General features: G+C 42.1%; 1 long non-coding RNA gene across 1 annotated transcript; it reads right to left on the bottom strand.

Annotated features, from left to right (window-relative positions):
• Nucleotides 1-1,820: 1,820 nt before the first annotated feature.
• LOC123481697 lies at nt 1,821-23,143 on the bottom strand. Its single transcript, XR_006657236.1, has 3 exons — nt 23,045-23,143; nt 22,854-22,899; nt 1,821-2,203 (listed from the first exon to the last, which is right to left on the bottom strand). It is a non-coding gene; the product is annotated as an uncharacterized LOC123481697 (long non-coding RNA).
• Nucleotides 23,144-23,722: the final 579 nt, after the last annotated feature.

Raw genomic sequence — 23,722 nt, forward strand, 5'->3', positions numbered from 1 at the left:
ACTTTTGTTATTGACCAAATACTTATTTTCCACCATAATTTGCAAATAAATTAATGAAAAATCCTACAATGTGATTTTCTGGATTATTTTTTCTCATTTTGTCTGTCATAGTTGACGTGTACCTATGATGAAAATTACAGGCCTCTCTCATCTTTTCAAGTGGGAGAACTTGCACAATTGGTGGCTGACTAAATACTTTTTTTCCCCACTGTATATACTGTATTCTATACTATCGCAATAATGTTTACATGTCTTGCATTACCCATCTCATATGTATATACTGTATTCTATACTATCTATTGCATCTTAGCCTATGTCGCTCTGACAATGACATTGCTCATCCATATATGTATATATTCTTATTCCATTCCTTTACATAGATTTGTGTGTATTAGATATTTGTTGTGGAACTGGTAGATATTACTTGCTAGATTTTTCTGCACTGTCGGAACTAGAAGCACAAGCATTTCGCTACACTCGCAATAACATCTCCTAACCATGTGTATGTGACCAATACATTTGATTTGATTTGATTTTTAATTTTGACATGTTATCCTCTGAGACATGTTACTCTCGAATGAGATCCTGAGACATGTTATCCTCTACCTGTAGATCCGACGGGCGTTGGTGGACAGAACCGTAGATAACGTTATAAATTGAAAAACTCAGCTCACACAGAACTGGTTGGGGTATTTATTCACCTCTTTCACACCGGAGCTAGTCCCCGACAGCTCTCATTCACTCAGTACTTAATAGTAATAATATCTCTTATTATCTTGTTATCCAAATTTCAATCAGTTTAATATACAAATGTAAATCAATCAGCTTATTATCCAAATTTCAATCAGCTTAGCAAGTCCTTTCCACACTCACACGACTTTCACATCCATATTCACTTAGTACTATTCCCAAACACAATCGGTAATCTCCCTTATTACCCCATGTGCATCTTCAATGATTCTCTTGTCATTACTTCCTATATGTATCTTCAACGGTTCTCTTGCCGCTACTTCCTATAAATGTATAATAACACCACGTGCTATTAGTAGTGGCTGCAGACCACGTAGACACTTCTCTTATAAATGCCTACAGACAGCTGTCAGCGGGGCTTTCCATGGTACCATGACTCACCCTCGCTCTAGTCTTCTCACCATAAGACTAGTGAATAGCCTTCTCACCATAAGACTATGGGTACCTTTTTATTGTTTCCGTTTTATTGGTTTTATTATTCATTTTTATACAGATTCATTTAAATTGACTTAATTAAATTCAGCCGCCGTGTCCCTCAATTGTTCGCGGATGATGTGTCTCCTCCTGGGCAGCTCACAGTAAGGGTCTGGGCGGGTACACGTCATCTTTTGGTCAGACGGGAATTTCCCTCACGCTTCATAAAATACGCCACCGGTTTTCCTCGCAGACCCTCACTGGAAAGCTCCGCAGGCAGAATCAATCATCCTGTTTGTTGACGCCAAATTGTCGTGGAAATTCTACACATGGACACTCAAAGTCAATCTCAAATGAATCATTGTTTACTAACAGCAAGCTGGAGAGGTCACAGTCAAACTTAGATGCATAAAGTACTGGTCTGAAGTGAGCTCTCCCGAGGAAGTCCCGTTAGTTCTCTTATATATTGCTTACACAGACAGTTATATTTGCATGATTTAGCTTATTCATTATTCATAATTAATTCATCATGAACGTTTGGTTCATGCATGTGCCCGACCAATACCTCACAAGGCTTCCTCTCGCCAAGCTGAGACATTGAAACTGAGATATCCCTTTCGTTCTCAAAACAAGGTTCTGGGCGTACTGCCAAATTACAGAAATTGGTTATTAGAAAAGTACAAACATAGAAAACAGAAATTGGTTATTAGAAAAGCACAAACATAATATTTTCCATCACAGTATCAATAACTAGACACAACAAGCTGAAACGAACCACCTAAGATTCCCACATGGCAGATTCTTGTCAATGTTGCTAGTTATCTGGTCATCCAAAATCACAACAACACACAGATTTCTGCCGCATTGAAGCGTGTGCATTGTTTTCGTGACATTGTCAGCTAACCAGTCTATGATACCTGACTCTTTTTTGGCATGTTAAGTAACTGCTGTGTGATTACTGCTGTCCATAGACTGAGTTGAGTCTCCACTGGCATTGTTCTCTTCGGGCAGTGTGACCATCAGACTGGGCATTGCTCTCCTGTAGGGGAGAGAAGAGAGGAGAGCAGAAGAGAGGAGTGAAGAGAGAGAAAAGATAGATGAGAGGAGAGGTGAAAACAGGAGAGAAAAGTAGTAGCAAAAAAGATGTGAGGCAAAAGGAGAGTTGAAGAGAGTAGATGTGAGAGAGGAGACAGTGCTGATTAACCCATACAGTAAGAGCTGATTTATGCTTGATCCGAATATTGTGGATGGTGTGACGCAATTGCGGAGCCTCCGGAGGCACGCATAGCCCAAATTCAGCTCTGTACCGCATCACCGCGCGCCTCTCAAATTGTGTAACAATGCGGATAGCTCCGTATAGGTCAGCATTGACATGATTGGTTGATGGAAGGTGAGGGTGGGAGGTCCTGTATAAACACAAACTCACTGGGAGGTTCTGTATAAACACAAACATATAGCTACTAAGCTACTGTATATGGAAATGTTTTAAGAAGGTCATAACAAGGATCATTTAGCTATTTGATTTTGAATTATAAGTATAAAAAAATATATTAAACAATTATTTCATGACAAATTATTTTTGGCATTACTGCCATTAGCCCATACAAACACATTGAATATCAGATTCACTACATAGAAGAACAGATAGTCCCCCTAAAAAAATCTAAAATAAGTTTGTTCTGAAGTGTCTGTCCTATACAGTGCATTCGGAATGTATTCAGACCCCTTGACTTTTTCCACATTTTGTAACATTCTAAAATTGATTAAATGAAATGTTTTCCTCATCAATCTACAAACAATACCCCATAATGACAATGCAAAAACAGGTTTTTAGAAATGTTTGCAAATGTATTAACCTCTTAAGGATTGGACCCTTTTTTTCAATTTTCGCCTAAAATGACATACCCAAACCTAACTGCCTGTAGCTCAGGACCTGAAGCAAGGATATGCATATTCTTGATATCATTTGAAAGGAAACACTTTTAAGTTTTTGGAAATGTGAAATTAATGTAGGAGAATATAACACATTCGATCTGGTAAAAGATAATACCAACAAAAAAAGTTTTGGGGGTGTGTTTTTTTGTTCCATCATCTTTGAAATGCAAGAGAAAGGCCACAATATAATATTGCAGTTTAGGCGCAATTTAAATTATGGCCACTAGATGGCAACAGTGTGTGTGCAAAGTTTCAGATTGATCCAGTGAAGCATTGCAATACTGGACTAATTTGTATCAAGTCTGCCCAAATGTGCCGAATTGGTCAATTGATACATTTTCAAGTACATAACTATAGAGAACATACACAAATTATATGGTAATACAAAATGTAAGTTTACACACTGCCAGGAATGTCATACATGATGGATCATTAACTTATACACTAACTTTCACCCATCTAGATGGCTGGGCGGGGTGGGTGTGGAGCCAGAGACAGCATGTATTCAAACTGTAGAACCCAGTTCCTACATTTGAATATAAAAATGGATTTTATCAAACATAAATATGCTACATTTAATCTCTTAGGATGACAAATCACAGCAAGATTTACTGAATGTAAGTACATTATTTAGCTTCAGAGGTGAATCTATTAAACCAGTTGCCGTGATAAGTTTTTTGTTGTTGTGCACTCTCCTCAAACAATAGCATGGTATATTTTCACTGTAATAGCTACTGTAAATTGGACAGTGCAGTTAGATTAACAAGAATTTAAGCTTTCTGCCCATTTAAGACATGTCTATCTCCTGGAAGGTTTGCTGTTACATACAACAGTCATGCTAATCACATTAACGCATGTTAGCTCAACTGTCCCGTATACGGGACACCGATCCCGTAGAGGTTAAAAAGAAAATACAGTGGCCTTAAAAGTCTTAAATGGAAGAAGTTTGGAACCACCAAGACTCTTCCTAGAGCTGGCCGCCCGGTCAAACTGAGCAATCGGGGGAGAAGGGCCTTGGTCAGGGAGGTGACCAAGAACCCGATGGTTACTATGACAGAGCTCCAGAGTTCCTCTGTGGATATGGGAGAACCTTCCAGATGGACAACCATCTCTGCAGCACTCCACCAATCAGGCCTTTATGGTATAGTGGCCAGAGGGAAGCCACTCCTCAGTAAAAGGCACATGACAGCCCGCTTGGAGTTTGCCAAAAGGTACCTAAAGGACGGACCATGAAAAACAAGATTCTCTGGTCTGATGAAACCAAGATTGAACTCTTTGGCCTGAATGGAAAATGTAACGTCTGGAGGAAACATGGCACCATCTCTACGGGGAAGCATTGTGGTGGCAGCATCATGCTGTGGGGATGTTTTTTAGGGGCAGGGACTGGGAGACTAGTCAGGATCGAGGGAAAGATGAACGGATCAAAGTACAGAGAGATCCTTGATGAAAACCTGCTCCAGAGCGCTCAGGACCTCAGACTGGGGCGAAGGTTCACCTTCCAACAGGACAACGACCCTAAGCACACAGCCAAGACAACGCAGGAGTGGCTTCTGGACAAGTCTCTTAATGTCCTTGAGTTGCCCAGCCAGAGCTTGGACTTGAACCTGATCAAACATCTCTGGAGAGACCTGAAAATAGCTGTGCTGTGGCGCTCCCCATCCATCCTGACAGAGCTTGAGAGGATCTGAAGAGAAGAATGGGAGAAACTCCCCAAATACAGGTGTGCCAAGCTTGTAGTGTCATACCCAAGAAGACTCGATGCTGTAATCGCTGCCAAAGGTTCTTCAACAAAGTACTGAGTAAAGGGTCTGAATACTTATGTAAATGTGATATTTCCGTTTTTTTTTATACATTTTCAAACATTTCTAAAAAACAATTTTTGCTTTGCTATTGTGGAGTATTGTGTGTCAATTAATGAGGGAAAAAAACGATTTATAAAATTTTAGAATAAGCTTGTGACGTAACAAAATGTGCAAAAAGTGAAAGGGTCTGAATAATTTCCGAATGCATGTATCTGAGAGATATAAGAAAGATCAGGAAACTTTTTATTATTTAACCTGTTGTTTTTGGCATTAAACAGTCTCCATATATACTTCCATAAAAAAAATTCAACTGATACAGGTATAGCCGTGAGAAGTAGGGTTGCGGATAAAGTAATCCTTCTACCCCCCCCTTACCCCCCCCCCCCAAAATAAATAAAAATAAAATAAAAACATTGTAAAGTGGTTAACCCACTGGCTATAAGGTGAATGCACCAACTTGTAAGTCGCTCTGGATAAGAGCGTCTGCTAAATGACGCAAATGTAAATGTAAATGGGTGCTGAGGGTGCAGCAGCACCCCCAGAAAATGTGAAAAAAATAATTATTATTAATAAACAAAAATATGGCAAGAAATTAGTTATATAATTAAGAATAGTATCTTGCAGGATTCAATAGTTCAAATTATAAGAGTTGTTGCCCTGTCCCTTTCTATGTGATTGTCATTCAAATGGAATCCAGACCAGAACCCTGTCCTCAAACATTTACACTACCAGCCAAAAGTTTGGACACACCTACTCATTCAAGGCTTTTTCTTTATTTCTACTATTTTTTTACATTGTAGAATAATAGTGACGACATCAACCATGGAAAAACACATATGGAATCATGTAATAACCAAAAAAGTGTTAAACAAATCAAAACATATTTCATATTTGAGATTCTTCATATAGCCACCCTTTGCCTTGATAACAGCTTTGCACACTCTTGGCATTCTCTCAACCAGCTTTATGAGGTAGTCACCTGGAATGCATTTCAATTAACAGGTGTGCCTTCTTAAAAGTTAATTTGTGGAATGTCTTTGCTTCTTAATGCGTTTGAGCCAATCAGTTGTGTTGTGACAAGGTAGGGGTGGTATACAGAAGATAGCCCTATTTGGTAAAATACCAAGTCCATATTAAGGCAAGAACAGCTCAAATAAGCAAAGAGAAACGACAGTCCACCGTTACTTTAAGATATGAAGGTCAGTAAGTACGGAAAATGTCAAGAACTTTGAAAGTTTCTTCAAGTGCAGTCGCAAAAACCATCAATCGCTATGATGAAACTGGCTCTCATGAGGACCGCCACAGGAATGGAAGACCCAGAGTTACCTCTGCTGCCGAGGATAAGTACATTAGAGTTACCAGCCTCAGAAATTGCAGCCCAAATAAATGCTTCACTGAGTTCAAGTCACAGACACATCTCAACATCAACTGTTCAGGAGGGACAGTGAATCAGGTCTTCATGGTCAAATTGCTGCAAAGAAACCACTACTAAAGGACACCAATAAGAAGAAAATACCTGCTTGGGCCAAGAAACATGAGCAATGGACATTAGACAGGTGGAAATGGGAGATTTTTGGTTCCAACCATCGTGTCTTTGTGAGACGCGGTGTGGGTGAACAGATTATCTCTGCATGTGTAGTTCCCACCGTAAAGTATGGAGGAGGAGGTGTTATGGTGTGGGGGTGCTTTGCTGGTGACACTGTCTGTGATTTATTTAGAATTCAAGGCACACTAAACCAGCATGGCTACCACAGCATTCTGCAGTGATACGCCATCCCATCTGGTTTGGGCTTAGTGGGACTATCATTTGTTTTTCAACAGGACAATGACCCAACACACCTCCAGGCTGTGTAAGGGCTATTTTACCAAGAAGGAGAGTGATGGAGTGCTGCATCAGATGGCCTGGCCTCCACAATCACCCAACCTCATCCCAATTGAGATGGTTTGGGATGAGTCGGACCGCAGAGTGAAGGAAAAGCAGCCAACAAGTGCTCAGCACATGTGGGAACTCCTTCCCAGCTGGTTGAGAGAATGACAAGAGTGTGCAAATCTGTCATCAAGGCAAAGGGTGGCTATTTGAAGAATCTCAAATATAAAATATATTTTGATTTGTTGAACACTTTTTTGGTTACTACATGATTCCATATGTGCTATTTCATAGTTTTGATGTCTTCACTATTATTCTACAATGTAGAAAATAGTAAAAAATAAAGAAAATCCCTGGAATGAGTAGGAATGTCCAAACTTTTGACTGGTACTGTACATCAAAAGGTGCAAAGTTATGGGTAAAGTCGCAAAACATCCACATCAAATTAAATATTTTTCTTGGTCAAATAACATGTAAAAGAACCACTTTTTGTGCAGTATTAATTTACCATCCTTACAAACCACTTAATGTAAATGTACATTACTGTATTGTCAGTGCTTGACTTGGGCCGGAGCTGTCCAGAGCACCATACCGGCACTTCACATTTTTGGGGAATTGTGTACCAGCTCCTCTATAGAACAAAGTAGCCTATTGGTGGCCCAGATTCACACACTGAGGCAAAAAAGACTGATCAAAGCGGAATGAAGATGGGATCTGCATTGAATAGCAATGGAAAGTGGGCATTCATTTCCTGTTTCCGCTTTGTTCAAGTTTATTTGCTGCTAGTCTGTGAATCTGTGTGTGACAGTAGGCTGTTCGAGATGAAAATGTGCCAACCTGAATGTGTATGATGCGCTGCTGCAAGTGTCAAATTATGGTTTGTAAGGCCATGAAAAGTCATGGGAATTAGTTTCTTAATTTTTGCTAATGTAATTCATGAAGGCACACTTTTAAATATGATCAATCACTTAAAAATCAACATATCAGCCATTATCGGAATGACCCCTCAGTGCTTGTCTGTGTGTGCTGCGTGTGTGCCAGTGCGAATGGGCCGTTGCCCGAGGAGAGAGAGCGTGACATCTCAGCGGCAGGTATAAAATAATGACAGACAACATAGTAACTATATAGCCAATTCAATGTAGCAGTTATCTCGCAAGTTAACTAAAGCTAACAAAGCATTAATGTCTTTGTCGCTTTCCACCGGCACTGTAGCCTAAATAAATCTGTACAGTTGGAAAGCCGGGATTCCCCTCTATAAAAACCGTAGCCATGTAATTGCGACAACAAACCTATTCCACAAATATCTTAATTGACAAATAACTTGCTGTGCATAGATCTCCCCTGAAATATGAATATTTGAGCCTTATATACTGTATACAGTAAACAGTTAAATACCTTGCTTTGAAGTAGCCTACCTTCTCCAATTGATCCCTGATTCATTGAATGAGGGAATCATTTTATAAAGACAAAAGTATTTGGTTATAATGTTGCAATATTTTATATCAAGGGTGGCAACCATCCTCCAGGATAGCTACTGGGTGTACAGGCCCTGGTCTAACCACATTATAGCCTAAACATCAGCATGACCTTGATAAGCAGACTTGGGTGTTTCAGGGCTGGATCAAAATCGAAGTCTGCACACCCAGGAGCTCTCCAGATGGTGGGTTGACCACATGTTGACAATATGTGACTAACAGTGCAGTTCTACTTTGTTGGGGGTTAAGTGCCTTGATAAAGGGCACAACGGCAGGAGATGGTAGGCCTACATGGGATCAGACTCTACAGCCTTCCAGTGTCAATAATGGTTTCTTTTTCATGTAGGCTATAGTAATGGTCATGAACATTTGGTTGTCATGTAGAACTCATGGAAAATGTGTATGAACCCTTAACAGTGAATAATCAGAGGTCTTTATAGCATAATGTAATTTGTGAATTTCGGTGAACAAAGTCTAATATACCGATTTGGAGAAAGACAGCTCCTGCACTTCTTCCATCCCAAGTCAAGCACTGTGTATTGTAGGCTGGTCATCTAGGTTTGTACCTGTAGACTTTCCATCACCATGAAGAAAAACAATGCACAATACAGTAATTGAGTACATTGAGACATCAAGTGGTTTGTGATGATATGATGTGGCTCACTTGGTAGAGCAATGCTATGGTTGTTGGTTTGATTCCCACGAGGGACCAGTAAGAAGAAGTATGAACATGTATGCACTCACTACTGCAAGTTGCTCTGGATAAGACCGTCTACTAAAATGGAAAAGGGATGAATAGACCATTTCTGTTTCACATAGAAATAATTTGCATTTGCAAAGTACTTCAAGAAACTGGAAAACATACAGTATGTCAAGCAAGTATTTTTATATTCCACAAGTATTATCAGATTAACTGTTTTGTACAGATAATTTGCAGACTCAAGTTACAAATGCTGGTAAACACTCAAATACATTTAGCTAAATAAATATCACGATGGTAGTGCACTGGGCCTTTACTTGTCTTGTTTAAGCGGACCAATATAGACATCTTCAGAGCGGGCAACCAAAAAAAAGTATATTTGTCTATGGAGATTGCATGGCCGTATGCTCGATTTTATACACCTGTATGCAATGGGTGTGGCTGAAATAGCTGAATCCTTTAATTTGAAGGGGTGTCCACATACTTTTGTGTATATAGTGTATATCTATATATATAAGACAACTTCAAGGTGTTATTGCTGTAAAATTACAGTATGTTGCTGTGTTCTGATTACAGTACACTCTTGTAAATTATATTGAATGTATTTTTACTGCAAGACATTATAATTTTACATGCTAAGTGATACAGTACAATCTTGTAAAATGATGTACTGTGAGCACAGTTGGGACTCAACCTACTGGGATTTAAACTCAACCTCTTGGTTGTGAGCAACCTGACATTTCCGGCTACGGCACCATTCTGTCATCTGAATTAGTCACGTTAGAGGGATTTCAACTTATATTGGCTTACCCTGGCCTCAGACCATTTAAAGAAAATGTAACCCGACTCAACTGATTACAAAAACCCACACGGATTAATTTAAAAAACCAAGCAAACTCTAGAGGGCAAAAATTCCATTGACACAACACAAAGATAAAAACTACAAGACAGCTATAAATACAGTGAGATCCAAAAGTATTGGGACAGTGACACTTTTTTTTTTTGTCTCTGTACTCTGGCACTTTGGATTTGAAAATATACAATGACTATGAGGTTAAAGTGCAGACTTTCAGCTTTAATTTGAGGGTATTTTTTATCCATATCAGGTGAACCATTTAGAAATTACATGACTTTTTGTACATAGTCCCCCCATTTTGGGGGACCAAAATTATTGGGACAAATTAACTGGCATTACAGTGCCATGCAAAAGTATTCATCCCCTTTGGCGTTTTTCCTATTTTGTTGCATTACAACCTGCAACCAATTCCCTTCAGAAGTCACATAATTAGTTAAAGTCCACCTGTGTGCAATCTAAGTGTCACATGATCTCAGTATATATACACCTGTTCTGAAAGGCCCCAGAGTCTGCAACACCACTAAGCAAGGGGCACCACCAAGCAAGCGGCACCATGAAGACCAAGGAACTCTCCAAACATGTAAGGGTTGGGGTGAGGTGTGACCCAGGTGCATGCAGGATATACAGTAGGCAGTAGGCAGAGATGATGAAACAAGGATCTTTACTGGTGGGCCGAAGCCAGAATACAAAATAACGGACTTATCACGATGAAAGAAAGGCGGAGCAAATAAGTCTCCAAAAACCGTCTGACAGCCAAAATACAAAATACTACCTAAGACAGAAACAAATAACGAAACAGGGAGAACACTTCTCAAGTACCTGTACATAGGTCTCCAATCAGACACTGAGTAGTACTGCTGGACATAGAGAAACTAGTAGAGAAAACTGAGCAAGGGAAGTGAGGGCATAAATACACAGGTGAACAGATAGACACAGGTGACACCAATAGGATGATGATTAGTCCCATCTGTGAGTGAGGAGGTGCCTAAGGTTGTCGGAGGATGACACCTAGTGGGTTTCTCCGGAACTGCACCCCCTCCTGTAACCGCTGCACTTGACACATTTATGAAATTGCTTATTAAAGTTACTAATAAGCATGCACCCATTAATAATGACTGTAAAAACTATGAAATCCTTGTGTATTGATGAGGAATTAAAAAATTGTATGGTTGAGAGGGATGAGGCAAAAGAAATTGCAAATAAGTCTGGCTGCAAATTGAGAAATCATGTGACTAAACTGAATAAAAATAAGAATAAACTACACTATGAAACAAAGATAAATGACATAAAGAATGATAATAAAAAGCTTCAATAAAAGTTTGGGCAAAAAGGCTAACTCCGCGCCATCATTCATTGAATCAGATGGCTCATTCATCACAAAACCCACTGATATTGCCAACTACTTTAATTATTTTTACATCGGCAAGATTAGCAAACTTGGGCATAATATGCCAGCAACAAACACTGACACTACACATCCAAGTATATCTGACCAAATTATGAAAGAAAGTTTTAAATTACGTAAAGTGAGTGTGGAAGAGGTGAAAAAAATGTTTTGTCCATCAACAATGAGAAGCCACCAGGGTCTTACAACTTGGGTGGGAAATTAATGAGGATAATAGCGGATGATATTGCCACTCCTATTTGACATATCTTCAATTTAAGCCTACTAGAAAGTGTGTGCCCTCAGGCCAGGAGGGAAGCAAAAGTCATTACACTACCTAAAAATAGTAAAGCCCCCTTTATATACAGTTGAAGTGGGAAGTTTAAATACACCTTAGCCAAATACATTTAAACTCAGTTTTTCACAATTTCTGACATTTAATCCTAGTAAATATTCCCTGTCTTAGGTCAGTTAGGATCACCACTTTATTTTAAGAATGTGAAATGTCAGAATAATAGTAGAGAGAATTATTTATTTCAGCTTTTATTTCTTTCATCACATTCCCAGTGGGTCAGAAGTTTACATACACTCAATTAGTATTTGGTAGCATCACCTTTAAATTGTTTAACTTGGGTCAAACGTTTAGGGTAGTCTTCCACAAGCTTCCCAAAATAAGTTGGGTGAATTTTGGCCCATTCCTCCTGACAGAGCTGGTGTTACTGAGTCAGGTTTGTAGGCCTCCTTGCTCGCACATGCTTTTTCAGTTCTGCACACACATTTTCTATAGGATTGAGGTCAGGGCTTTGTGATGACCACTCCAATACCTTGACTTTGTTGTACTTAAGCCATTTTGCCACAACTTTAGAAGTATGCTTGGGGTCATTGTCCATTTGGAAGACCCATTTGCGACCAAGCTTTAACTTCCTGACTGATGTCTTGAGATGTTGCTTCAATATATCCACATAATTTTCCTTCCTCGTGATGCCATCTATTTTGTGAAGTGCACCAGTCCCTCCTGCAGCAAAGCACCCCCACAGTGACCGTACGTGCATACCCCAACCAGAAGCCATGGATTACAGGCAACATCCGCACTGAGCTAAAGGGTAGAGCTGCTGCTTTCAAGGAGCGGGACTCTAACCCGGACGCTTATAAGAAATCCTGCTTTCCCTCCGACGAACAATCAAACAGGCAAAGAGTCAATACCGGACTAAGATTCAATCGTACTACACCGGCTCTGACGCTCGTCGGATGTGGCAGGGCTTGAAAACTATTACAGACTACAAAGAGAAGCACAACCACGAGCTACCCAGTGACACAAGCCTACCAGATGAGCTAAATCATTTCTATGCTCGCTTCGAGGCAAGCAACACTGAAGCATGCATGAGAGCACCAGCTGTTCCGGATGACTATGTGATCATGCTTTCCGTAGCCGATGTGAGTAAGACTTTTAAGCAGGTCAACATTCACAAGGCCGCAGGGCCAGACGGATTACCAGGACGTGTACTCCGAGCATGTGCTGACCAACTGGCAAGTGTCTTCACTGACATTTTCAACATGTCCCTGACTGAGTCTGTAATACCAACATGTTTCAAGCAGACAACCATAGTCCCCGTGCCCAAGGACACTAAGATAACCTGCATAAAGACTACCGACCCGTAGCACTCATGTCTGTAGCCATGAAGTGCTTTGAAAGGCTGGTCATGGCTCACATCAACACCATTATCCAAGAAAAACTAGACCTACTCCAATTTGCATACCGCCCCAACAGATCCACATATGATGCAATCTCTATTGCACTCCACACTGCCCTTTCCCACCTGGACAAGAGGAACACCTACAGTGGGGGAAAAAAGTATTTAGTCAGCCACCAATTGTGCAAGTTCTCCCACTTAAAAAGATGAGAATGAGAATTTTTTTTCAAGAAAATCACATTGTAGGATTTTGAATGAATTTATTTGCAAATTATGGTGGAAAATAAGTATTTGGTCACCTACAAACAAGCAAGATTTCTGGCTCTCACAGACCTGTAACTTCTTCTTTAAGAGGCTCCTCTGTCCTCCACTCGTTACCTGTATTAATGGCACCTGTTTGAACTTGTTATCAGTATAAAAGACACCTGTCCACAACCTCAAACAGTCACACTCCAAACTCCACTATGGCCAAGACCAAAGAGCTGTCAAAGGACACCAGAAACAAAATTGGTACCGGAGTGCCAACTTTTCTGGAATTTTTAAGTGGGAGAACTTGCACAATTGGTGGCTGACTAAATACTTTTTTTCCCCTCTGTACGTGAGAATGCTATTCATTGACTACAGCTCAGCGTTCAACACCATAGTGCCCTCAAAGCTCATCACTAAGCTAAGGATCCTGGGACTAAACACCTCCCTCTGCAACTGGATCCTGGACTTCCTGACGGGCCGCCCCCAGGTGGTAAGGGTAGGTAACAACACATCTGCGACGCTGATCCTCAACACGGGGGCCCTTCATGGGTGCGTGCTCAGTCCCCTCCTGTACTCCCTATTCACCATTGACTGCATGGCCAGGCACGACTCCAACACCATCATTAAGTTTGCTGACGACACAACAGTGGTAGGCCTGATCACCGACAATGATGAGACAGCCTATAGGGAGGAGGTCAGAGACCTGGCCGTGTGGTGCCAGGATAACAACCTCTCCCTCAACGTGATCAAGACAAAGGAGATGATTGTGGACTACAGGAAAAAAAAGAGGACTGAGCACGCCCCCATTCTCATCGACGGGGCTGTAGTGGAACAGGTTGAGACCTTCGTTGGTGACCAACGAACTCTCATGGTCCAAACACACCAAGACAGTTGTGAAGAGGGCACGACAAAGCCTATTCCCCCTCAGGAGACTGAAAAGATTTGGCATGGGTCCTCAGATCCTCAAAAAGTTCTACAGCTGCACCATCGAGAGCATCCTGACTGGTTGCATCACCGCCTGGTATGGCAACTGCTCGGCCTCCGACCGCAAGGCACTACAGAGGGTAGTGCGTATGGCCCAGTACATCACTGGGGCCAAGCTTCATGCCATCCATGACCTCTATACCAGGCGGTGTCAGAGGAAGGCCCTCAAAATTGTCAAAGACTCCAGCCACCATAGTCATAGACTGTTCTCTCTGCTACCGCACGGCAAGCAGTACCGGAGCGCCAAGTCTAGGTCAAAAAGGCTTCTCAACAGCTTCTACCCCCAAGCCATAAGACTCCTGAACAGCTAATCATGGCTACCCGGACTATTTGCAATGCCCCCCCACCCCCACCTCCACCCCATCCCCCTCTTTCACGCTGCTGCTACTCTGTTTATTATTTATGCAGAGTCACTTTAACTCTACCCACATGTACATATTACCTCAATTACCTCGACTAGCCGGTATATAGCCTCCCTACTGTAATTTTACTGCTGCTCTTTAGTTTAAAAAACTACATTGTTGGTTAAGGGCTTGTAAGTAAGCATTTCACTGTAATGTCTACACCTGTTGAATTCGGCTCATTTGGCAAATACAATTTGATTTTATTTGATTCTACCACTCCTGTGCTTCACGTTTGGGATTGTGTTCTTCGGCTTGCAAGCAATAACGATGGTCATTGTGGCCAAACAGTTCTATTTTTTGTTTCATCAGACCAGAGGACATTTCTCCAAAAAGAACGATCTTTGTCCCCATGTGCAGTTGCAAACCGTAGTCTGGCTTTTTTATGGCGGTTTTGGAGCAGCGGTTTTGGAGCAGTGGCTTCTTCCCTGCTGAGCGGCCTTTCAGGTTATCTTGATATATGACTCGTTTTACTGTGGATATAGATACTTTTGTACCTGTTTCCTCCAGCATCTTCACAAGGTCCTTTGCTGTTGTTCTGGGATTGATTTGCGCTTTTCGCACCAAAGTACATTCATCTCTAGGAGACAAAACGCGTCTCCTTCCTGAGCGGTATGACGGCTGCGTGGTCCCATGGTGTTTATACTTGCGTACTATTGTTTGTACAGATGAATGTGGTACCTTCAGGCATTTGGAAATTGCTCCCATGGATGAACCAGTCTGTGGAGGTCTACAATTTCTTTTCTGAGGTCTTGGCTGATTTCTTTTAATTTTCCCATGATGTCAAGCAAAGAGCCATTGAGTTTGAAGGTAGGCCTTGAAATACATCCACAAGTAAACCTCCAATTGACTCAAATGATGTCAATTAGCCTATCAGAAGCTGCTAAAGCAATGACAATTGTCTGGAATTTTCCGAGCTGTTTAAAGGCACAGTCAACTTAGTGTATGTAAACTTCTGACCCAATGGAATTGTGATACAGTGAATTTTAAGTGAAATAATCTGTCTGTAAACAATTGTTGGAAAAATGGCTTGTGTCATGCACAAAGTAGATGTCCTAACCGACTTGCCAAAACTATAAGACTTTTAAGCAGGTCAACATTCACAAGGCCGCAGGGCCAGACGGATTACCAGGACGTGTACTCCGAGCATGTGTTGACCAACTGGCAAGTGTCTTCACTGACATTTTCAACATGTCCCTGACTGAGTCTGTAATACCAACATGTTTCAAGCAGACCACCATAGTCCCCGTGAATCCCGGGCCAAGCTTCATGCCATCCAGGACCTCTATACCAGGCGGTGTCAGAGGAAGGCCCTCAAAATTGTCAAAGACTCCAGCCACCCTAGTCATAGACTGTTCTCTCTGCTACCGCACGGCAAGCGGTACCGGAGTGCCAAGTCTAGGTCCAAAAGACTTCTCAACAGCTTCTACCTCCAAGCCATAAGACTCCTGAACAGCTGATCATGGCTACCCGGACTATTTGCACTGCCCCCCCACCCCATCCTTTTACGCTGCTGCTACTCTGTTGATTATTTGTGCATGGTCGCTTTGGCTCTACCCACATGTACATATTACTTCAACTGCCTCGGCTGGCCGGTGCCCCCACACATTCACTCTGCACCGGTACCCCCCTGTATGTATGGCCTCCCTACTGTTATTTTGTTTTACTTCTGCTCTTTTTTTCTCAACACTTTTTTTGTTGTTGTTTTATTTTTACTTTTTTGTTAAAAATAAATGCACTGTTGGTTAAGGGCTGTAAGTAAGCATTTCACTGTAATGTCTGCACCTGTTGTATTCGGCGCATGTGGCCAATAAAATTAGATTTGATTTGATTTGATAGTTTGTGAACAAGAAATTTGTGGAGTGGTTGAAAAACAAGTTTTAATGACTCCAACCTAAGTGTATGTAAACTTCCGACTTCAACTGTATATGGATGAGCAATGTCATTGTCAGAGCGGCATAGGCTAAGTTGCAATGGATTGTATAGAATACAGTATATACATAGGAGATGGGTAATACAAGATATGTAAACATTATTAAAGTGGCATTATTAAAGTGATTATTGTTCCATTTATTAAAGTGGCCAGTGATTCTCAAGTCTGTATGTAGGCAGCAGCGACTCTGTGCTAGTGATGGCTGTTTAACAGGCTGATGGCCTTGAGATAGAAGCTGTTTTTCAGTCTCTCGGTCCCAGCTTTGATGCACCTGTACTGACCTCGCCTTCTGGATGATAACGGCGTGAACAGGTAGTGGCTCGGGTGGTAGTTGTCCTTCATTATCTTTTTGGCCTTCTTGTGACATCGGGTGCTTTAGGTGTCCTGGAGGGCAGGTAGTTTGCCCCCGGTGATGCGTTGTGCAGACCGCACCACCCTCTGGAGAGCCCTGCGGTTGTGGGCGGTGCAGTTGCCGTACCAGGCGGTGATACAGCCTGACAGGATGTTCTCAATTGTGCATCTGTAAAAGTTTGTGAGGGTTTTAGGTGACAGGCCAAATTTCTTCAGCCTCCTGAGGTTGAAGAGACGCTGTTGTGCCTTCTTCACCACACTGTCTGCGTGGGTGGACCATTTCAGTTTGTCAGTGATATGTACGCCGAGGAAAATAAAACCTTCCACCTCCTCCACTGCTGTCCCGTCGATGTGGATAGGGGGGTACTCCCTCTGCTGTTTCCTGAAGTCCACGATCATCTCCTTTGTTTTGTTGATGTTGAGTGAGAGGTTATTTTCCTTGCGGAGGGAACGACCACTCTGTTTATTCTGCCATATTCCCCGTCACCTTGCCATGGTTAAATGCGGTGGTTCGTGCTTTCAGTTTTTTGCGAATGCTGCCATCTATCCACGGTTTATGGTTAGGGTAGGTTTTAATAGTCACAGTGGGTACGACATCTCCTATATACTTCCTTATAATGTAGGTGGGACAATGTACTGGTGGGGAACATTAACATATTTGGGAGCGTGGTCTAATGTGTATTTGTGCCAACTGTCCGCAGCATTCAGCAAAAACACTTTAATTTAGCAGTAAAAACACAGTAACTATTGTATATTTACCGTATTTTCACGACAACCAGAAGTCGGTAGTTCACCGTAAAATTACAGGACATTTTTAACAGTTCAGTTACCTGTAAGTTATTGTAAAACAATACTACCAAAGATTACAGTAAGATTATTTGTTACTGTAAAATGATTACAGTAGTATTATTGGTACCGTAAATCAAGTACAGTAATAGTATTAGATACCGTAAAATACACTACGGTACCATACTGTACCTTTTTTTACAATACCTTTTTTTCTCACAGGTACTGGCTGCCAGTACGTTACGATAGAAACAACAGGACATTTTTACAGTGTTTTAAAAAATGGAGTGAGTGCAGAGCCGGATTTTCTGGAGCCCAAAAGTTTTGGGCTAAAGATACAGAGATTTCTGCGCATGTGTAGCATCCACTGCGCACTCCCCCTCCAAGTCCTTTCAGCTGCTGCTCAGTGTGCACTCACCCGGTGATTCCGCGGACGAATGTTTGAACAAACTTAATTATTTTTCTATTGGAACAACAGTGAAAGCAAACATAAGCACAACATAACATGCAGTCTAGCGATGTCATGTTCTTTTTTCAGGAGGGGAGTTGGCCTAGGCAAGCTATATGTAGCCTACACATCACATCAACAAGCAAGACACAGACACGCAGTCAATAGCGATTTAATGTGCAAATATTGGCTATTGGGAGAAAGAGTTATTTCTTCAGCAACTCCTCATCACACAACACACTGGTAGTTTTGCACCAATGCAATGTCTAGACTGCATCTTGCTTGTGCTACGGCAATATCCGTTAAAACAGACAGATAGCCTTCATATACACTGAGTGTACAAAACATTAGGAAGACCTTCCTAATATTGAGTTGCACCCCCTTTTGCCCTCAGAACAGCCTCAATTAATCAGGGCATGGACGCTACAAGGTGTCGAAAGCGATCGACAGGAAAGCTGACCCATGTTGACTACAATGCTCCCCACAGTTGTGTCAAGTTGGCTGGATGTCTTTTGGGTGGTGGACCATTCTCGATACACACGGGAAACTGTTGAACGTAAAAAACCCAGCAGGGTTGCAGTCCTTGACACACTCAAACCGGTGCTCCCGGCACCTACTACCATACCCTGTTCAAAGGCACTTAAATATTTTGTCTTGCCCATTCACCCTGAATAACACACATACACACCAAGACAGTCGTGAAGAGGGCACTACAAAGCCTATTCCCCCTCAGGAGACTAAAAAGATTTGGCATGGGTCCTCAGATCCTCAAAAAATTCTACAGCTGCACCATCGAGAGCATCCTGACTGGTTGCATCACCGCCTGGTATGGCAACTGCTTGGCCTCTGACCTCAAGGCACTACAGAGGGTAGTGCGTACGGCCCAGTACATCACTGGGGCAAAGCTCCCTGCCATCCAGGACCTCTATACCAGGCGGTGTCAGAGGAAGGCCCTCAAAATTGTCAAAGACTCCAGCCACCCTAGTCATAGACTGTTCTCTCTGCTACCGCACGGCAAGCGGTACCGGAGTGCCAAGTCTAGGTCCAAAAGACATCTCAACAGCTTCTACCCCCAAGCCATAAGACTCCTGAACAGCTAATCATGGCTACCCGGACTATTTGCACTGCCCCCCCACCCCATCCTTTTTACGCTGCTGCTACTCTGTTAAGTATTTATGCATAGTCACTTTAACTCTACCCACATGTACATATTACCTCAACTACCTCAACTAGCCGGTGCCCCCCGCACATTGACTCTGCAACGGTACCCCCCTGTATATATAGCCTCCCTACTGTCACTTTATTTTACTGTATATATAGCCTCCCTACTGTCACTTTATTTTACTTCTGCTCTTTTTTTCTCAACACTTTTTTTGTTGTTGTTTTATTCTTACTTTTTTTGTTTAAAATAAATGCACTGTTGGTTAAGGGCTGTAAGTAAGCATTTCACTGCAATGTCTGCACCTGTTGTATTCGGCGCATGTGACCAATAAAATTTGATTTGATTTGATTTGATTACACAATCCATGTCTCAATTGTCTCAAGGCTTGAAAATCCTTATTTAACCTGTCAACTCCCGTTCATCTACACTGATTGAAGTAGATTTAATAAGGGATCATAGCTTTCACCTGGATTCACCTGATCTGTTTTTGGAATGTTCGATCAACTCACCACCAAGTTTTTATTTCAGCTGTTCAGAAATATGAGACATATGCTAAATCATCATGTCGATCAAAATTGGTTGACGGTTCAGAAGAGGGTGAGTAGCCTCTTCTGACTCCTCTAGCTCCACAATGAGATAGGGTGCAGGTCATGCAGTAGGCTGTTAGCCTGCCTGCCCGCTTAGTGGAGTCTACCGCTAGCACAGTCACTGTAGTCAGCTCTGCTTTCCCCGTTGAAACGGTGTCTGTCAGGGCCGGTCCTTGCCGTTCTGCTGCCATAGCCGAGACCAAAAAATGCCGGTCAAGGCCAGTCTGGAACTGCACCAAAAAAAGACGTCCAAAAGGCATCGGTCCGTGCTCACTGAGGTGTAGCCTACAGTGTTGCCTGAAATTGAATTTTATAAATGCCCATCTATGTGGTAAGCCTACCGTTTGTAAAACACCAAAAAAACGAAGCCCGGACAGTAAAAAAAATAAGACTTCCAAAAGACGTTGGCTCGTGCTTACTGGAGTGAAGCCTACCATGTCAGCCCGCAATGGAATTTTATGAATGCCCATCCACGTGGTAGGCCCATCGTTTGTAAAACAGGCCATTGCATTGGCTTTATTAGTCCTGATTCCTGTGACTAATCAATTTGGCTATTTAAGCTCTGAATATCAGCTACCCAACTTTATGAGGAGTTATGGCAAGCCTATTTGCAATGTGTTTACACAGCAGGAAAAGCAGAAGTATTTTATTTTTCGCTATGATCAGCTTGTCAAACATTGAAGGATACAAACTTGAAACCACTGATCATGACAATGGAGTAAAACTCCTGGACAGCAGTTGTGATTGTCCATTCCATGTTGTCCATTTTAATTTGACCTGTCCTCTTTTTAGGATATGTTGTTTGTTACGTGACAGCAAATGTTTTATTTAATTGAGCGCCATTTAGAGAAACCTGCATGGTGAAACCTGCATTATGTAAAAAGTGTCTGTGTCATAACATTGTCATACATTCTGTCTCCAGCCTGTAGGCTACAGAAAAGGCCACATACTCTTTCTACCATATCCTATAGCTGCTACATGATTTATGTTAGATAATTTTTTTGACAGAACGTTGGTGGAGCGCTGCAGAGATGCATCCCAAAAATGCAACCCAAAAATGTGATTATAATACCATTAGCCTCTCTACACTTCCTGTCAAGGGCTGATTTCAAGGTTTTACTGCTAACCTACAAAGCATTACATGGACTTGCTCCTACCTATCTCTCCGATTTGGTCCTGCCGTACATACCTACACATACGCTACGGTCACAAGTTGCAGGCCTCCTTATTGTTCCTAGAATTTGTCTCTGCCTGACCAGCTCCCCTCTCTCCACTGGGATTCTCTGCCTCTGACCCGATTACGGGGGCTGAGTCACTGGCTTACTAGTGCTCTTCTATGCCGTCTCTAGAAGGGGTGTGTCACGTCGTTCCAGGCTTTTTTAGCTATACTCGACTTGAGTGGGTTGAGTCACTGACGTGATCTTCCTTTCTGGTCTTGCGCCCCCTCGGGCTCATGCGGTGGAGGAGATCTTTGTGGGCTGACCTCAGCCTTGTCTCAGGGTAGTAAATTGGTGGTCTGTTGATATCCCTCTAGTGGTGTGGGGGCTGTGCTTTGGCAAAGTGAGTGGGGTTATATCCTGCCTGGTTGGCCCTGTCTGGGGTATCGTCGAACAGGGCCACAGTGCCCCCCGTCTGCTCCACCTGTCTCCCCCCTCCCCCCATCTCAGCCTTCAGTATCTATGCTGCAATACTCTATGTGCCGCGGGGCTAGCGTCAGTCTGTCCTATCTGGTGAAATTCTCCTGTCTTATCTGGTGTCCTGTGTGAACTTAAATATGCTCTCTCTAATTCTCCTCTCTCTCTCTCTCCCCTCCAGGAGGACCTGAGCCCTAGGACCATGCCTCAGGACTACCTGGCCTGATGACTCCTGGCTGTCACCATCCCCAGTCCACCTGGTCGTGCTGCTGATCCAGTTTCTGCTGTTTTGCCTGTGGCTATGGAACACTGACCTGTTCACCGGACGTGCTACCTTGTCCCGGACTTGCTGTTTTCGACCCTCCCTCTCTCTCTCTTTCTCGCTCTCTCGCTCTCGCTCTCTCTACCACACCTGCTGTCTCACCTGCTGTCTCAGCTATGAAAAGCCAACTGATATTTACTCCTGAGGTGCTGACCTGTTGCACACTCTACAACAACTGGGATTATTATTTGACACTGCTGGTCATCTATGACCATTTGAACATCTTGAAGAACGATCTGGCCTTAATGGCAATGTGCTCTTATAATCTCCACCCGGCACAGCTCAAGAGGAATGCCACCCCTCAGAGCCTGGTTCCTCTCTAGAAGTAGTCCCATGTAGCTCAGTTGGTAGAGCATGGCGTTTGCAACGCCAGGGTTGTGGGTTCGTTTCCCACGGGGGACCAGTATGAATTTTATTTCTAAATGTATGCACTCACTAACTGTAAGTCGCTCTGGATAAGAGCGTCTGCTAAATGACTAAAATGTAAAATGTAGAAAGGTTCCTGCCTTTCTAGGTTTTTCCTAGTCACCGTGCTTCTACATCTGCATTGCTTGCTGTTTGGGGTTTTAGGCTGGGTTTCTGTATAAGCACTTTGTGATATCTTCTGATGTAAAAAGGGCTTTATAAATACATTTGATTTGATTTGATAGAGTAAAGTGAGAAAGTATGTGTAAAATAACACATGGGCAGAACGTGATTCGGATCCTAAGTTTGTTTTCCACTAGTTACCACAGCCACAAATTTGGCTATATCACAAAAATTCATGAAAACTCCGTATTTGTAGCCCGGACTTTTAGAAAAGGCGTGTTCACCCCTCCCTCAGGAGGACGCTTCCCGTTTTCTAAAACATTTTCTAAAACACATTTTCAAGACAACATAAACAAAAGCAGGACGCTGCGTAAAGTGTTTAGTGATTCAAAGAAACACATGGACAGAACATTGGGAGTTTTAGAAAACGGGAAAAGGCGTCCTGCTGGTTGGAAAAACAGAAGTTGTGCAGCCACTTAGTTTAGTAATGATCAAGTGCTGTATGGAAAGGGGATACCTACAGTAGTCAATTAGCCATTCAACCTAAATGTGTCTTCCTCATTTAACACAACCCATCTGAATTAGGCTACTCACCTCTCCGTGCCTGTTACAATGACTTGTCTGTTCCTGTTTTCGTTTCCTGCAGAAACAAAGTAACATGAATTAGGTATTTTATTGAAATATAACTCCTACTCAACTATAGATACAAAATGAGACCACAGTGCATTAGGCAATGCAGATATGACTGAATTGAGCTCTTAGGTACACTACTTTGAGCTACTAACCTACACAGCCAGACCATACAGTAGATGTTAATGCAGAGAATCACTCCTCCAATAGCAGAAGGAATTGTGAAGAGCAATAATCTCTGTAGGCTATGTTCAGCATTATCTGTGTTAAGACAAACATACAGAAACAATTGGGTTTTTCAGGAAAGTTGACAAGTCTAAAACAAGTGTTATATTCCTTTGCTTTAGAAGAATATAGTAAAAAAAAAGGGAGATAATAACCAAATAATAACATTATAACACTCAGTATCGATTGTTTGCAATAATTATCACAATAATTGACATTTCTGTTCATGTCAAAATTCAACTTCATAAATGTACATATTTATATCTAGCATTACAGAATACAGTTTATTCTCCACGTTACAGTATAAACAGAAAATTGCTTCCATTACCTGTGAGGTTATTAGTGATGGTCAAATTCCAGTCCATTGTCCGTACACCACTTTGATCATCTGTTATTTGACAGCTGTAGTTCCCTGTGTCATTTAACTCTACATTAACGATAGTTAGCTTTGTAGGTGTTAGGCCTACTGCTGCTAGGTAGCTCTCTCTCTGCTCTCCCCCTCCCCTCTGTCTGTCCTTGATTGCAGGAGTGAAGTCTGGTGTGCGGGAGTCAGGGTTCCAGCTGCAGCTCATTCACCATAATCACCTCAGCCTTTAAGACCCGGTCAA

This window comes from Coregonus clupeaformis, chromosome 23 (genome assembly GCF_020615455.1).
Source record: "Coregonus clupeaformis isolate EN_2021a chromosome 23, ASM2061545v1, whole genome shotgun sequence".
In the NCBI taxonomy this organism is placed as follows: Eukaryota; Metazoa; Chordata; class Actinopteri; order Salmoniformes; family Salmonidae; genus Coregonus; species Coregonus clupeaformis.